Raw genomic sequence first — 17,481 nt, 5'->3', positions numbered from 1 at the left:
CAGTTTGGGATGGAAGTAAAGACCTGATCTGCTCAGTAAACTTGTACACATGTTTATGAAGTTACCTCTTTCTGTATAAAATGAGTATATTCCAGTGGGCATCCATGAGGCACTGTGGGCCATCAGCAGCAGCATTGTACTTCACCACAATCTGGAACCTCATGGCCCGGCATACCCCTCACTCTACCATTACCATCAAGCCAGGGGACCAACCCTGGTTTAATGAGGAGTGCAGAAGAGTATGCCAAGAGCAGCACCAGGTGTACCTAAAAATGAGGTGCCAACCTGGGGAAGCTGCAGCACAGGACTACATACTACAGTGGAAGCAGCATGCTACAGACAGCTAAGCTCTGCAGTTCTGCCACATCCAGTCGTGAATGGTGGTGGACAGTTAAACAGCTAACGGGAGAAGGAGGCTCCATGAATATCCCCATCCGCAATGATGGCGGAGCCCAGCACACAAGTGCGAAAGACAAGGCTGAAGCGTTTGCAACCATCTTCAGCCAGAAGTGCTGAGTGGATGATGTATATCGGCCTCCTCCTAAGGTCCCCACCATCACAGAAGCCAGACTTCAGCCAATTCGATTCATTCCACTGATAACAAGAAACGGCTGATCGCACTGGATACAACAAAGGCTATGGGCCCCAACAACATCCCGGCTATGGTGCTGAAGACTTGTGCTCCAGAACTAGCCACGACTCTAGCCAAGCTGTTGCAGTACAGCTGTAACACTGGCATCTACCTAACAATGTGGAAAACTGCCCAGGTATGTCCTGTCCACAAAAAGCAGGACAAATACAATCCGGCCAATTACCACCCCATAAGTCTACTCTCAATCATCAGTAAAGTGATGGACAGTGTCGTTGACAGTGCTATCAAGCAGCACTTACTCACTAATAACCTGCTTACTGATGCCCAGTTTGGATTCTGTCAGGACCACTCAGCTCCAGACCTCATTACAGCCTTGGTCCAAACATGGACACGAGCTAAATTCCAGAGGTGAGAGTGACTGCCCTTGACATCAAGGAGCCCTAGTAAAATTGAAGTCAATGGGAATCAGGGGGAAAACTCTCCACTGGCTGGAGTCATACCTTGCACAAAGGAAGATGGTTGTAGTTGTTGGCGGTCAATCATCACAGCCCCAGGACATTGCTGCAGGAGTTCCTCAGGGCAGTGTCCTAGGCCCAACCATCTTCAGGTGCTTCATCAATGACCTTGCCTTCATTATAAGGTCAGAAGTGGGGATGTTCGCTGATGATTGCAGTGTTCAGTTCCATTCGCAACTCCTTAGATAATGAAGCAGTCCATGCCCGAATGCAGCAAGTCCTGGATGACATTCAGGCCTGGTCTGATAAGTGGCAAGTAACATTCGTGCCACACAAGTGCCAGGCAATGACTATCTCCACAAGCGAGTGTCTAACCACCGCCCCTTGACATTCAACAGCATTACCATCACCAAATCCCTCACCATCAACATCCTGGGGGCTATCATTGACCAGAAACTTAACTGGACCACCCACATAAATACTGCGTCTACAAGGGCAGATCAGAGGCTGGGTATTCTGCAGTGTTTCACCTTCTGACTCCCCAAAGCCTTTCCACCATCTACAAGGCACAAGTAAGGAGTGTGATGGAATACACTCTACTTGCCTGGATGAGTGCAGCTCCAACAACACTCAAGAAGCTCGACACCATCCAGGACAAAGCAGCCCGCTTGATTGGCACCCCATCCACCACCTTAAACATTCACTCCCTCCACCACCAGCATACTGTGGCTGCAGTGTGTACCATCTACAAGATGCACTGCAGCAACTCACCAAGGCTTCTTCAGCAGCACCTCCCAAACCAGTAACCTCTTCCACCTAGAAGGACAAGGGCAGCAGGCGCATGGTAACACCATCACCTCCAAATTACACACCATCCTGACTTGGAAATATATCACTGATCCTTCATCGTCGCTGGGTCAAAATCCTGGAACCCCCTCCCTAACAGCACTGTGGTAGTACCTTCACCACTCGGACTGCAGCGGTTCAAGAAGGTGGCACACCACCACCTTCTGAAGGGAAATTAGGGATGGGCAATAAACGCTGGCCTTGCCAGTGACATCCACATCCCATAAATGAAAAAAAATGTTAACCCAGCCTTTCTAGTACATCCTGTATCAATTTTCACATCTTCCATTGCTTCTACCTTTTCCACGTCTACCTATATTTTGTCAGCATCCAACCTCCTTAGTAAACACCGATAAAGTACTCTGAGTATTCTAGCCTTGCCCTGCACCTCTAAGCATATATCACCTTCTTTGTCCCTAATAGGGCCCCATAGAAACATAGAAGATAGCAGGAGTAGGCCATTCGGCCCCGCGAGCCTGCTCTGCCATTTAATGAGATCATGGCTGATCATCCAAATTCAGTACCCTGTCCATGCTTTCTCCCCATATCCCTTGAGCCTTAATATATATATTTAATGAATTGACCTCAACTGCCTTCTGTGGTAGAGAATGCCACAGGTTCACCACTCTCTGGGTGAAGAAATTCCTCCTCATCTCTGTCCTAAATGGCTTACCCCTTATCTTTAGACTGTGACCCCTGGTTCTGGACTCCCCTGCCATCGGGAACATCCTTCCTGCATCTAGTCCTGTTAGAATTTTATAAGTTTCAATGAGATCCCCTCATTCTTCTAAACTCCAGCGAATATAAGCCCAATCGACCCAATCTCTCCTCATACGTCATTCCTGCCATCCCAGGTATCAGTCTGGTGAATCTTCGCTGCACTCTCTCCATGGCAAGAACATCCTTCCTCAGATAAGGCGACCAAAACTGCACACAATACTCAAGGTGCGGTCTCACCAAGGCCCTGTACAACTGCAACAAGACATCCTTGCTCCTGTACTCTAATCCTCTCGCTAGGAAGGCCAACATACCATTTGCCTTCTTAACCGCCTGCTGCAGCTGCATGCTTACCTTCAGCGACTGGTGTACAAGGACACCCAGGTCTCGTTGCACTTCCCCTTCTCCCAATCGATTGCCATTCAGATAATTATTCCTGTTTTTGCCATCAAAGTGGATAACCTCGCATTTATCCACATTATACAGCATCTGCCATATCACCCAACCTGTCCAAATCATACTGGAGTTTCTCTGCATCCTCCTCACTGCACACACGCTCACCCAGCTTTGTGTCGTCTGCAAACGTGGATATATTACATCTAGTTTCCTTGTCTAGATCATTAATATATATTGTGATATCCCACCTCTTACTACCCACTTACTGTTTACATGCCAGATGATGATTTTTGGGTTCCTTTTATGTTAACCGCCATTCTACGCTCATGCTCTCTTTGCCAATCTTATTTTCATCTTCACTTCCCCTCTCAACTTATTGTATTTGGTCTGGTTCTCCCTTGAAGAATTCACCCGACATGCATCATACATCCTCTTTTTGTTTCATCATCTTCTCAAACTCCCTCATTATCCAAGGAGCCCTTGCTTTGGTTCCCTTACCCTTCCCTCTTGTTGGAATGTACCTAGCCTGTACTTGGAACATCTCCTTAAAGATCACCCATTGTTCCATTACAGTTTTTCCTGTCAGTCTTTGGTTCCATTTTACCCTGGCGAGATCCTTTCGCATCCCATTGAAGTTAGCCCTATTCCAGTTTAGAAGTTCCACTCAATTGTTCCTTGCTCCTCTCCATTGCTAATCTGAACCTTATACTACCATAACCACTCGTACCCAAGTGTTCTCCCACAGACACTTGGTCGACCTGGCCCACCTCATTCCCCAGCACCAGATCCAGCAATGCCTCCTTCCTAGTTGGGCCAAGAACTTACTGATCAAGGAAATTCTCCTGAACACATTTCAGAAATTCCTCTCCATCCTTTCTCTTTACCCTAGCATTATCCCAATCGATATTTGGCTAATTAAAGTCCCCCAATATCACCACTCTGTCTTCACAAAGGAGAACACAAATAACCTCCCAGAGATGTCGGGGAACATAGGGTCTGATGAAAGGGTGGAACTGAAAGAAATCAGTATTTGTAGGGAAATGGTTAGGAAAATTGATGGGACTGAAGGCCGATAAATCCCCAGGGCCTGATAATCTACATCCCAGGGTACTTAAGGAAGTGGCCCTAGAAATAGTAGATACATTGCTGGTCATCTTCCAGAACTCGATAGACTCTGGAACAGTACCCATGGATTGGAGGGTAGCTAATGTTACCCCACTATTCAAAAAAGGTGGCAGAGAAAAAGCGGGGAATTATAGACCGGTAAGCCTGACATCGGTAGTGGGGAAAATGCTAGAGTCCATTATAAAAGATGTAATACCAGAGCACTTGGAAAGCAGTGACAGGATCGGACAAAGTCAACATGGATTTACAAAAGGTAAACCGTACTTGACTAACCTACTGGAATTTTTTGAGGTTGTAACTGGTAAAATAGATAAGGGAGAACCAGTGGATGTGGTGTATTTGGACTTTCAGAAGGCTTTCGATAAGGTCCCACATAACAGATTAGCGTGCAAAATTAAGGCACATGGGATTGGGGGCAAGGTATTGACTTCGATAGAGAACTGGTTGGCAGAAAGAAAGCAAAGAGTTGGAATAAACGGGTTGTTTTCCGAGTGGCAGGCAGTGACTAGTGAGGTACCGCAAGGATCGGTCCTAGGACCCCAGCTGTTCACAATATATATTAATGATCTGGACGAAGGAATTGGATGTAATATCTCCAAATTTGCAGATGACACCCTGCTGGGTGGGAGGGTATGCTGTGAGGAGGATGTCGTGAAACTCCAATACGATTTGGACAGGTTGGGTGATTGGGCAGAAACATGGCAAATGCACTATAATGTGGATAAATGTGAGGTTATCCACTTTGGTGGCAAAAACAGGAAGGCAGATTATTATTTGAATGGCAATAGATTGGGAGAAGGGGAAGTGCAAAGAGACCTGGGTGTTCTTGTGCACCAGTCGCTGAAGGTAAGCATGCAGGTGCAGCAGGCGGTTAAGAAGGCAAATGGTATGTTGGCCTTCGTAGCAAGAGGGTTCGAGTACAGGAACAAGGATGTCTTGCTACAATTGTACAGGGCCTTGGTGAGACCACACCTTGAGTATTGTGTGCAGTTTTGGTCGCCTTACCCGAGGAAGGACGTTCTTGCCATGGAAGAAGTGCAACGAAGATTCACCAGGCTGATACCTGGGATGGCAGGAATGACGTATGAGGAGAGATTGTGTCAATTGGGCTTATACTCACTGGAGTTTAGAAGATTGAGAGGGGATCTCATCGAAACCTATAAAATTCTGTCAGGCCTGAACAGACTAGATGCAGGAAGGATGTTTCTGATGGCCGGGGAGTCCAGAACCAGGGGTCATAGTTTAAGGATAAGGGGTAAGCCATTTAGGACTGAAATGAGGAGGAATTTCTTCACCCAGAGAGTGGTGAACCTGTGGAATTCTCTGCCACAGAGGGCAGTGGAGGCCAGTTCATTAAATATATTCAAGAGTTGGATATATTTCTTAAGGCTAAAGGATCAAGGGATATGGGGAGAAGGCAGGGACAGGGTACGGAATTTGGATGATCAGCCATGATCGCATTGAATGGCGGAGCAGGCTCGAGGGGCCGAATGGCCTACTCCTGCTCCTATCTTTTATGTTTCGAAAGCTTTTGCATATCTCTGCAATTTCCCTACAGATTTGCTCCTCTACCTCCCTCTCACTATTTGGAGGCCTGTAGAATACCCCCAATAGCGTGATCATACCCTTTTTGCTCCTCAACTCTAACCAAATGGATTCTGTCCTTGACCCCTCAAGAACATCCTCCCTTTCCAATACTACAATATTTCCCTAAATCAGCACTGCCACCCACCTCCCTTTTTTCCCTTCCCTATCTTTTCTGAACACCTTGTACCCTTGAATATTAAGTGCCCAGTCTTCGCCGTTTTTAAGCCACGTTTCCATTATTGCCACATCATATTGCCACACGGCTAATTGTGCTTGTAGCTCACCAACTTTTGTGCGTTTACGTACATGCATTCTAAACTCATTTTTGAATTTTTTGTAGTCTTTTAGTTTGCTTCCATCTAATATGGTACAACTTCCACCTCTAATACTACTTTCTTCTCTCGTACTATCCAACACACTCACCCTTTTATGCACCTTATTCCTCCTTTCTACTCCTATATGCTGGTGCCCATTCCCCTGCCAAGCTAATTTAAACCCACCCCAACAGCACTAGCAAACCTCCCAGCGAGAATATTGGTCCCGGCTGCATCCGGCTTCTACAGGTTCCACCTTCCCCAGAAACAGTCCCAATGCCTCAGCAATCTAGACCTCCCTCCTGCACCATCTCCTCAGCCATGTATTCATCTGTTCTATTCTCTTATTCCTGTACTTACTAGCATGTGGCACCGGGAGTAATCCGGAGACTTAGCTTCGAGGTCCTGCTTTTTAATCTAGCTCCTTAAACTCTTCCTGCAGGACCTCATCCCGTTTTCTGCCTATGTTGATGGCACCGATATGGACCACGACCTCTGGCTGATCACCATCTCCCCCCAGAATGCTCTGCAGCTGCTCAGTGACATCCTTGACCCTGGCACCAGGGATGAAACATTCCATCCTGGAGTCACATCTACAGCCACGGAAACTCCTGTCTGCTCCCCTACCACTACTGCTCTTCCACCGCCCCCCCGTACAGCTGAGCCACCCGTGGTGCCGTGGACTTCACACTGGCTGCACTCCCCAGAGGAACCATCGCCGTCACCAGTACTCAGAACAGATACTGGTTGGAGAACGCGATGCACTCTGGGAACTCCTGCACTACCTGCCTGGTCTTCCCCTTCTATCTGGCAGTCGCCCATTTCCATCTGCCTGCACACTCAAACTGCAGGGTGGCCACCTCTAGAAATGAGCTATCCATGAAGTTCTCAGCCTCGCGAATGCACCACAGTGACTCCAGCTGCCGCTCAAGCTCCGAAACCCAGAGCTCGAGTTGCTGTAGCTGGCGACACTTCCCGCACATGTGGTCATCCAGGTCACGAGAAGCGTCCAGGACTCCCCTCATGGCACAGGATGTGCACTCCACGGGGACTGAGCTGCCCTGCTATGCCGCTAGTTATTAGATTAATTAACTAAAGTTTTTAGTATAACCCTCTGCCCTGAGTTAAAGGCTCTGCATCTGAATGCACGTAGCATTCAAAACAAAACAGATGAACTGATAGCACAAATAGAAATAAATAAGTACGATCCGATAGCCATTACAGAGACACAGCTGCAGGTTGACAGAGCGGCTGCAGGTCATTCTGGAGGGGGAGGGTGAACAGCCAGTTGTCGAGGTGCATATAGGTAAAAACCGGGATGAGGTCCTAAAAGCTGAATATAGGGAGTTAGGAGGTAAATTAAAATATAGGACCCCAAAGGTAGTAATCTCAGGATTTCTACCAGTGCCACGTGCTAGTCAGTAGAAATAGAATGATATTTCAGATGAGTACGTGGCTAGAGGAATGGTGCAAGGGGGAGGGATTCAAATTCCTGGGACATTGGAAACGGTTCTGGGGGAGGTGGGACCAATACAAACTGGACAGTTTGCACCTGGGCAGGACCAGGACCGATGTCCTAGGGGGAGTGTTTGCTAGTGCTGTTGCGGAGGGTTTAAACTAAAATGGCAGGGGGTTAGGAACCTATGCGGGGAGACAGAGGAAAGGGAAGCCAGGATAGAAGCAAAAGACAGGAAGGAGAAAAGCAAAAAAGTGTCAGAGAAATCAAGGGTTTAAATCATACATGGCCACAGTAAATAATAATTCTAAAAGGTCTAAGTGTTAAAAAAACAAGCCTGAAGGCTTTGTGTCTTAATGCGAGGAGCATTCGTAATAAAGGTGGATGAATTAGCTGCGCAAATAGATGTAAACGGATATGATATAATTGGGATTACGGAGACATGGCTCCAGGGTGACCAAAGCTGGTAATTCAACATCCAGGGGTATTCAATATTCAGGAAAGACAGGCAAAAAAGGAAAAGGAGGTGGGGTAGCATTGCTAGTTAAAGAGGAATTAACAATAGTAAGGAAGGATATTAGCTCTGATGTGGAATCTGTATGGGTAGAGCTGAGAAATACCATGGGGCAGAAAACTTTAGTGGGAGTTGTATACAGACCCCCAAACAGTAATGCTGAGGTTGGGGATGACATTAAACGGGAAATTAGAAAAGGCATGCAATAAGGGCACAGCAGTTATCATGGGTGACTTTAATCTACATATAGATTGGGCGAACCAAATTAGTAACAATACTGTGGAGGAGGAATTCCTGGACCAATATGTCAAGGAACCAACTAGAGATCAGGCCATCTTAGACTGGGTATTATGTAATGAGAAAGGATTAATTAGCAATCTTGTTGTGCGAGGCCCCTTGGGGCGGAGTGATCATAATATGATGTGGAATCTGTATGGGTAGATCTTCATTAAGATGGAGAGTGAAGTATTTGACTCAGAAACTAGGGTCCTGAATTTAAATAAAGGAAACTACGATGGTATGAGGCGCGAGTTGGCTAGGATGGATTGGGGAACGTTACTTAAAGGGTTGACGGTGGATAGGCAATGGCAAACATTTAAAGATCGCATGGATGAACTACAGAATTTGTTCATCCCTGTTTGGCATAAAAATAAAACAAAAGGTGACTCAACTGTGGCTAACAAGGGAAATTAGAGATAGCATAAGATCCAAGGAGAGGACATATAAATTGGCCAGAAAAAGCAGCAAACTTGAGGATTGGGAGCAGTTTAGGATTCAGCAAAGGAGGACAAAGGGATTAATTAAGAGGGGGAAAATAGAGTATGAGTGTAAGCTTGCAGGGAACATAAAAACTGACTGTAAAAGCTTCTATAGATATGTGAAGCGAAAAAGATTGGTGAAGTCAAGCGTAGGTCCCTTGCAGTCAGAATCAGGGGAATTTATAATGGGGAACAAAAATGGCAGGCCAATTAAATACATACTTTGGTTCTGTCTTCACAAAGGAGGACACAAATAACATCCCAGAGATGTCAGGGAACACAGGGTCTAATGAGGGAGGAACTGAAAGAATCAGTATTTGTAGGGAAATGATGTTAGGGAAATTGACGGCATTGAAGGCCGATAAATCCCCAGAGCCTGATAATATACATCCTAGGGTACTTAAGGAAGTGGCCCTAGAAATAGTAGATGCATTGCTGGTCATCTTCCAAAATTCTAGAGTCTGGAACAGTTCCCATGGATTGGAGGATAGCTAATGTAATCCCACTATTCAAAAAAGGTGGTAGAGAGAAAACGGGGAATTATAGACATCAGTGGAGTCCATTATAAAAGATGTAATAGCAGAGCACTTGGAAAACAGTGACAGGATCGGACAAAGTCAACATGGATTTACAAAAGGTAAATCGTGCTTGACTAATCTACTGGAATTTTTTGAGGATGTAACTGGTAGAATAGATAAGGGCGAACCAGTGGATGTGCTGTATTTGGACTTTCAGAAAGCTTTCGATAAGGTCCCACATAAGAGATTAGCGTGTAAAGTTGAAGCACATGGGATTGGGGGTAAGGTACTGACTTGGATAGAGAACTGGTTGGCAGACAGGAAGCAAAGAGTTGGAATAAACAGGTCTTTTTCAGACTGGCAGGCAGTGACTAGTGGGGTACCGCAGGGATCGGTGCTAGGACCCCAGCTGTTCACAATATATATTAATGATCAAGACGAGGGAACTAGATGTAATATCTCCAAGTTTGCAGACAACACAAAGCTGGGTGGGTATGTGTGCTGTGAGGAGGATGCAGAGAAACTCCAGTATGATTTGGACAGGTTGGGTGATTGGGCAGATGCAGTATAATGTGGATAAACGCGAGGTTATCCACTTTGGTGGCAAAAACAGGAAGGCAGATTATCTGAATGGCAATAAATTGGGAGAAGGGGAAGTGCAACGAGACCTGGGTGTCCTTGTGCACCAGTCGCTGAAGGTAAGCATGCAGGTGCAGCAGGCGGTTAAGAAGGCAAATGGTATGATGGCCTTCATAGCGAGAGGATAGAGTACAGGAGCAACAATGTCTTGCTGCAGTTGTACAGGCCTTGGCGAGACCACTCCTCGAGTATTGTGTGCAGTTTTGGTCACCTTATCCGAGGAAGGATGTTCTTGCCATGGAGGGAGCACAGCAAAGATTCACCAGACTGATACCTGGGATGGCAGGAATGACGTATGAGGAGAGATTGGGTCGATTGGGCTTATACTCACTGGAGTTTAGAAGAATGAGGGGGGATCTCATTGAAACTTATAAAATTCTAACAGGACTAGACAGACTAGATGCAGGATGTTCCCAATGGCAGGAACTGATAGCTGATCATCCAAATTCAGTACCTTGTCCCCACTTTCTCCCCATATCCCTTGATCCCTTTAGCCTTAAGAAATATATCTAACTCCTTAAATATATTTAATGAATTGGCCTCAACTGCCTTCTGTAGTAGAGTAGGCATAAATGGGCCATTTTCTGGTTGGCAAGATGTAACAAGTGGTGTGCCACAGGGATCAGTGCTGGGGCCTCAACGTTTTACAATTTATATAAATGACTTGGATGAAGGGACCGATGGTATGGTTGCTAAATTTGCTGATGACAGAGGTAGGAAAGTAAATTGTGAGGAGGACCTAAGGAGGCTACAAAGGGATATAGGTAGGTTAAGAGAGTGGGCAAAGATCTGACAAATGAGTATAATGTGGGAAAATGTGAAATTGTCCATTTTGGCAGAAATAAAGAAGCATATTATCTAAATGGAGAGAGATTGCAGAGGGATCTGGTGTCCTAGTGCATGAATTGCAAAAGGTTAGTATGCAGGTAGAGCAAGTAATTTGGAAAGCTAATAGAATGTTATCATTTATTGCGAGGAGAATTGAATGCAAAAGTAGGGAGGTTATGCTTCAGTTATACAGGGCATTGGTGAGACCACATCTGAAGTACTGTGTGCAGTATTGGTCTCCTTAGTTAAAGGGAGGATGTAAATGCATTGGAAGCAGTTCAGAGGTTTACTAGACTAATACCTGGAATGGGCGGGTTGTCTTATGAGGAAAGGTTGGACAGGCTAGGCTTGTAACCACTGGAGTTTAAGGTGACTTGATTGAAACATAAGATCCCGGGGGGTCTCGACAGGGTGGATGTGGAGGGGATATTTCCTCTTGTGGGAAAATCTAGAACTAGGGGTCACTGTTTAAAAAAAAAAAAAAGGGATCGCCCATTTAAGACAGATGAGGAGAAATTTTTTCCTCAGAGGGTTGAGTGTCTTTGGAACTCTGCTTCCACTGCCTTCAGAGGAAGAGAATCTTTGAATATTTTTACGGCTGAGGTAGATAGATTCTTGATAAACAAGGGGGAAAAGGCTATTGGGGGTAGGCGGGAATGTGGCGTAATCAGATCTTATTGAATGGCGGAGCAGGCTCGAGGGACCGACTCCTACTCCTGATTCATATGTTTGTAAGACAACAAAGGGAAAAAAAAGATACTCACCGGCCCCAAAACTGACTAGCAAAGAAAAACGATGTGACCCTTACCAACCAGCTATCCTGTGGTGTCACTCAGTGGGTTTCTTTCCCCCTCGCTGCTACCGCTGCCGGAGAGTCTGGGCCTCGCTCTCTCCTGCTCCTTATACTCCTCGCTGAGGCTCCACCCAGTACTGCACTCGCCGCTGCCTCCCACAGGGTTCCATTCTGAGGCAACTTCTTGGAGGGACTGGGTGTCAAATTTTTCAGCAAATACCAAAACAGGAGAAATAATTCATTAATTAGGAGGCTACCAAAGGAAGCTGCAAAAGGATATTGATAAGATGGAGGAGTGAACCAATAAAGTGGCAGATGGATTAAATGTCAATAAGGGTGCAGCAGTAATTGTACTATGAATTGAAGTACAATTAGTGCTGTGAAAGAACGGAGGGATTTTAGGGGTACAAGTTAACAGGATATTAAAGGCAGTTTTTAAAACTCAGATTGATAAATTAACATTTATGGAAATCTAGGTTTTAATCACAAGATATCACATACACAAAGTTGGCAGAACAAGTTGTTAAAAGCTGTAAAAAAAAGCATATGGGACTCATGGCTTTATAAACAGAGGCATAGAGTACAAAAGCAAGGAAGTTATGGTAAACCTTAATAATTCACTGGTTGGACCTAATAGTGTCAGATTCTGGGCACAATTTAGGAAGAATGTCAAGGCAGCCAATGGTGGAGCAAACAAAATCAAGACTGTGACCCCTCATTCTATATTCCCCCCAGCCAGGGAAAACGTTCTCCCTGCATCCAGTCTGTCTAGCCCTGTCAGAATTGTATACGTTTCAATGAGATCCCCTCTCATTCTTCTAAACGCTAGTGAATATAGGCCTAGTCGACCCAATCTCATAAGAGTCCTGCCATCCCAGGAATCAGTCTGGTGAACCTTCGCTGCACTCCCTCTATGGCAAGTATATCCTTTCTTAGGTAAGGAGACCAAAACTGCACACAGTACTCCAGGTGTGGTCTCACCAAAGCCCTGTATAACTGTAGTAACATCCTTGCTCCTGTACTCCAATCCTCTTGCAATGAAGGCCAACATACCATTTGCCTTCCTGTTTGTTGCACTGGCATGTTTGCTTTCAGTGACTGGTGTACAAGGACAACCTGGTCCCTTTGTACATCAACATTTCCCAATCTATCACTATTTAAATAATACTCTGCCTTTTTATTTTTCCTACCGAAGTGGATAACTTCACATTTATCCCCGTTATACTGCATCTGCCATGTATTTGCCCACTCACTCAACTTGTCTAAATCGCCTTGAAGCCTCTTTGCATCCTCCTCTCAACTCAAACCCACCTAGTTTTGTGTTGTCAGCAAAGTTGGAAATATTACATTTGGTTCTCATTCAAATCATTGATATATACTGTGAATAGCTGGGGCCCAAGCACCGATCCCTGCAGTACCCCACTAGTCACTGCCTGCCACCCTGAAAAAGACCCATTTATTCCTACTGTTTCCAGTCTAATCCATGCCAGTATATTACCCCAATCCCATGTGCTTTAATTTTGCACACTAACCTCTTGTGGGACTTTATCAAAGGCCTTCTGAAAAGCCAAATACACTGGTTCTCCTTTATCTATTCTACCAGTTACATCCTCAAAAAACTCCAGTAGGTTTGTCAAACACAATTTCCCTTTCATAAATCCATGTTAACTTTGTCTAATTCCATTGATATTTTCCAAGTGTCCTGTTATCACATCCTTTATAATAGGACTAGCATTTTCTCTACTACGGTTAGGCTAACCAGTCTGTAGTTCCCAGTTTTCTCTCCCTCCTTTTTAAAATAAATAGTGGGGTTATATTTGCTGTAGGAACTGTTCCATAATCTATAGAATTTGGGAAGATGACAACCAATGCTTCCACTATTTCCATGGCTACCTCTTAGTACTCTGGGATGCAGATTATCAGGCCCTGGGGATTTATCGGCTTTCAGTCCCATTAATTTTCCAGCATTATTGTTTTACTAATACTAATTTCCTTCAATTCCTCCTTCTTATTAGACCCTTGGTTCCCTGGCATTTCTGGGAAGTTATTTGCATCCTCTTCCGTGAAGACCGAACATTTGTTTTAATTGCTCTGCCAATTCTTTGTTCCCCATTATAAATTCTCCCATTTCTGACTCTAAGGGACCTACATTTGTCTTCACTAATCTTTTTACAGTCCACTTTTATGTTCCTTGCAAGTTAACTCATACTTTTTCTCCTCTTAATCAATCTCTTGGTCCTTTTTTGCTGAACTCAACTGCTCCCAATCCTCAGACTTGCTACTTTTTCTGACTCCTCTTTGGATCTGATACTTTCCTTAATTTCTTTTGTTAGCCATGGTCGGGCTGCTTTTACGATCCTTGTGTTTTTGCCCCAGAAAGGAATGTATAACTGTTGCAATTCATGCATTCGTTCCTTAAATGTTAGCCATTGCCTATCCACCATCAATGCCTTTTAATGAAGCTCCCCAATCTATCATAGGCAACTCACTCCTCATACCTTTGTAGTTTCCTTTGTTTAGATTTAGGACCCTAGTTTCAGATTGGACTACTTTCCATCTTAATTAAGAATTCTATGATGTTCTGGTCACTCCACATTCCTGCACGATCCCCATATCCCTTGATTCCCTTAATATTCAAAAATCTATTCAACTCTACCAGTAGTTGAAAGATGTAGAACAAGGGCCCAGAGATAGACTAAATGTAAAAGATTTAGAACAGAAGAAGCCTATTTGCAGTCATGAGGCTGTCTTAACCACTAACCTTAGAATTCAGTTCTCCAGTTAGTAGTTAAGGCAAAAACTGCAAAGGATAAACAATGATAAGGGCTAGTTGGGGCCAAATGGCCTATTTCCATATTGTAATTTCTATAATGGATAAACATTAAATGAATCATCAGCAGCTACTTAAAAAAAACTTGGAAATAAGATAGTCACTGTATAATGGGAAAAGTGGTGGCAAGGACATAAGAAGGAAACCAGGAAATTCTCCCTTCATTAGGTAATTATTTGATGGCTTTGAGCAAACTTGTTAGTTGCATGAATTACAAATTTCCCCCTGCAATTATACTTCTGAAACAAGGCACATTACTAAAATTACCAATAACACATTATGTGCTTACTGCAAGTTTTGTATCATTATACCTGTAATTGAATCATCATCGCCTGCTCCGTCAGAGCGTTGCCAGGGTCCTTGGCTCTCAAATGATGAAGTGCCCCAGTAGCCAGTGTGGTAGTGGGCTGTGTGGCAAGTTACTTGATCCTCACCAGCATAGCCAGGATTCCTGCTCCCAATTGTCTCCCTAGCAGCACTACTTCCAAGTTCACCTATGCAATCTGGACATTTTAATTCATGGAGAGAAAGCAAAATACCACACACTGGAAACACTCCGCAGGTCAGGCAGAATCTGTGGAGAGAACAGAAGTTGACATTTCCAGTGGAGATCCTCCCTCAAAGAATGCAGGGATGGTACATCAGTATGTTTACCAGGTTCTAAAAGAAAGTTTAATCCAGACAGAACTGAACATTTGAAAGTTTTATTTTTCCATTTGACATCAGTCTCCAAAGCGGCATGTTTTTTTTGTACAAAAACGTTCCATGCTAACTCATGAAAATTCAATAAGAAACAGCTTTCAACTTCCTACTAGTATGCAATTAAAAAACACCTCAATATTAGCTTAAAGAAAAGTTATCGTACTGTAGAGTCGGATGGCATAATATTTCACTGTAAGCTAATCTCACTTGAACTAGAGGCCAAACCAAGAGCAGTTGGCACACATAGTAGCGTTCCAGCTGGGTCAGCACCAGTCTTAAGGTTTACATAGAAAGCAGTTCGTTAGATTTCAATACCACCCACAAAATAGCTAGGTAAGTGTATAATTGACAGTCGATGGATCGCACCATCCCCCAAGAGTCATTGCAGATTTTGAAAGCTCTGCACTCATTAAAGCATGGTCTTTTCTGTAACAGCAGATACACATACAGTTGTATAATAAACATTTGTTTACACACAAGAATCTCTGGAAACTGGTAGTTTCCCCAATCGGCTGAAACACTTCAGTCTGGATATCCCAGGCTATTTTTTTTTATAAAGTAAATTCCCACTACAAATCAGAAAACTGGCTACTAAAAAAAATGAAAACTCGAAGGGAAAAAATAATCCCACCTCCAAAACTGGTCTAACAGGCGCGATTTGCTTAAGGTTTGATTTACAATGCACGAAGCCACTGGGCCAGGCACCCTGGCGGCCCGAAAGATTACTGCGGCCAGCGGGGAGGGGTTGAGCACGCTGCCGAGACGCTCGAGTGCCGAGTCTCTGCACAAGGTGAATGCGCCATTTTAAAACCAGATCCACATGGGGAGCAAAATCAAAAAAAGGATGGCAGGGGGCAACACCGAATGCTGGGGAGGGGACACAAAACTGAAGGGATAAAATTACATGTACCAAGTTGCAACTTGCCCAAATCAACAGGTTTTAAACTGCGATTTAATAAATGCGATTTAACAAGTACGGGGGGGGGGGGGAAAGAAGGAGGCTCCCAACGCGGAACAGGATAGCACTTAAATGTCGGAACAAGACACCTCGTTGGATTGAAAAACCTTGACTGCGACATGGAATACGTGTGTGGGCGGAGGGGGAAGTTAACAGACAGCGTCCCGAACAAGCAAGATTGAATTCAAGAGATTAGACGGCGTTCGCCCCAAAAAAAAGTCTCTTCAGAAACAGGAAGTGGCCGATGATCATGACGACCTGGAAAATGTCTCGCTGGCGGATCGCCTATCTGCTGGATTGGTATCGATCGTTGCCGCGTGAGTAGCCGTTTCCCCGGGAATCATACTGCTTGTAGCCGCCGCCGCCGCTGCCATAGCCGCCGCTGCTGCTGTAGCCGCCGCTACCGCCATAGCCGCTGCCGCTGCCGTAGCCGCCATAGCCGCTGCTACTGTAGCCGCTGCTGCCATAGGAGGAACCACCTCTTCCTGATCCTCGGCGGTAGCCACCGCCGCCGCTGCCGCGGCCCCCTCCGTAACCGCCGTCGCCCGATTTCTTCTCCGCGTGGTCCACCCGGATCTGCCGGCCGTCGAGGGACTGGCCGTTCATCGCCTCCATCGCATCGTTGGCGTCGTCCGGATTCTCGAAGGTAACGAAGCCGAAACCGCGGGACGTCATGGTGCCTCTTTCCTTTATCACCCGGGCGTCTACTACCTCTCCGTACTTGGAGAACACCGCCTCCAGGGCCTGCTCGTCCGTGTCGAAACTTAGGCCGCCGATGAACAGCTTTCGTTCCTCAGACATTTTGGCGGTTTTTTTCTCCACCAACTCTGGTACTGGCTGAGCACGGCGCTCTTTCCTTCCTTCTCGCCGCTAGCAGTAATGCGCAAGCACCGGAAAAGAGGCTGCTTATATAGCCTAGCCCCTGTGCACCGCCTGAAAACACTCTCCCGGCTGCCGCAGCCCGGGATTTAGTTCCGTTGTGCACGTGGTGCGAAGAGGGAACTCCACGTGACCATTGTCCGTGAGAGGAATCCGTGCGGTTTGGCGCTAGCCGCCATCTTAGCAGCGGAGCGCGCTCATGGCGGGTGCTCAATCAGTCATCAAGCTCCCATTTATTCTTGTTGCACGGCCCTAATTGTTCTTTACATTCAGTTATTTTCTTTATATATTTATGTATCTGTTAATATAGTAACAGAAGTCTTAACTAAAGACAAATTCTATTCTGTTGCAATCTTGCCAATGGCGCCTGACCGGAGATCCGGTAAAGTGGAGGAAGCCGCTTAGTGTTGCTTAATTTCATATCAGTGTATTTTATGACAAGAATTGTTTTTTTAAAAACTTTATGATATATCATTTGAAGTAGGTAGGGCAGTACTGTATAAAATGGCGTCAGCAAGCTGTGTAGTTAATGGAAGGAATTTAGGGTCCATGTCATGAAAAACGAGCTGGAAGG

General features: G+C 45.2%; 1 protein-coding gene and 1 pseudogene across 1 annotated transcript in view; one reads left to right on the top strand and one right to left on the bottom strand.

The window, feature by feature from the left end:
* The window catches only part of polr1c (RNA polymerase I and III subunit C), a 151,715-nt gene that overhangs the window by 28,596 nt on the left and 105,638 nt on the right, over window positions 1–17,481 (top strand). The window lies entirely within an intron of this gene.
* On the bottom strand, window positions 15,057–16,972 carry LOC147113139 (cold-inducible RNA-binding protein B pseudogene; annotated as a pseudogene).

This window comes from Somniosus microcephalus, chromosome 9 (genome assembly GCF_052327205.1).
Source record: "Somniosus microcephalus isolate GS21.2 chromosome 9, FLI_Smic_1.0, whole genome shotgun sequence".
Lineage (NCBI taxonomy): Eukaryota > Metazoa > Chordata > Chondrichthyes > Squaliformes > Somniosidae > Somniosus > Somniosus microcephalus.
This window is presented reverse-complemented; position numbering and strand designations above follow the sequence as displayed.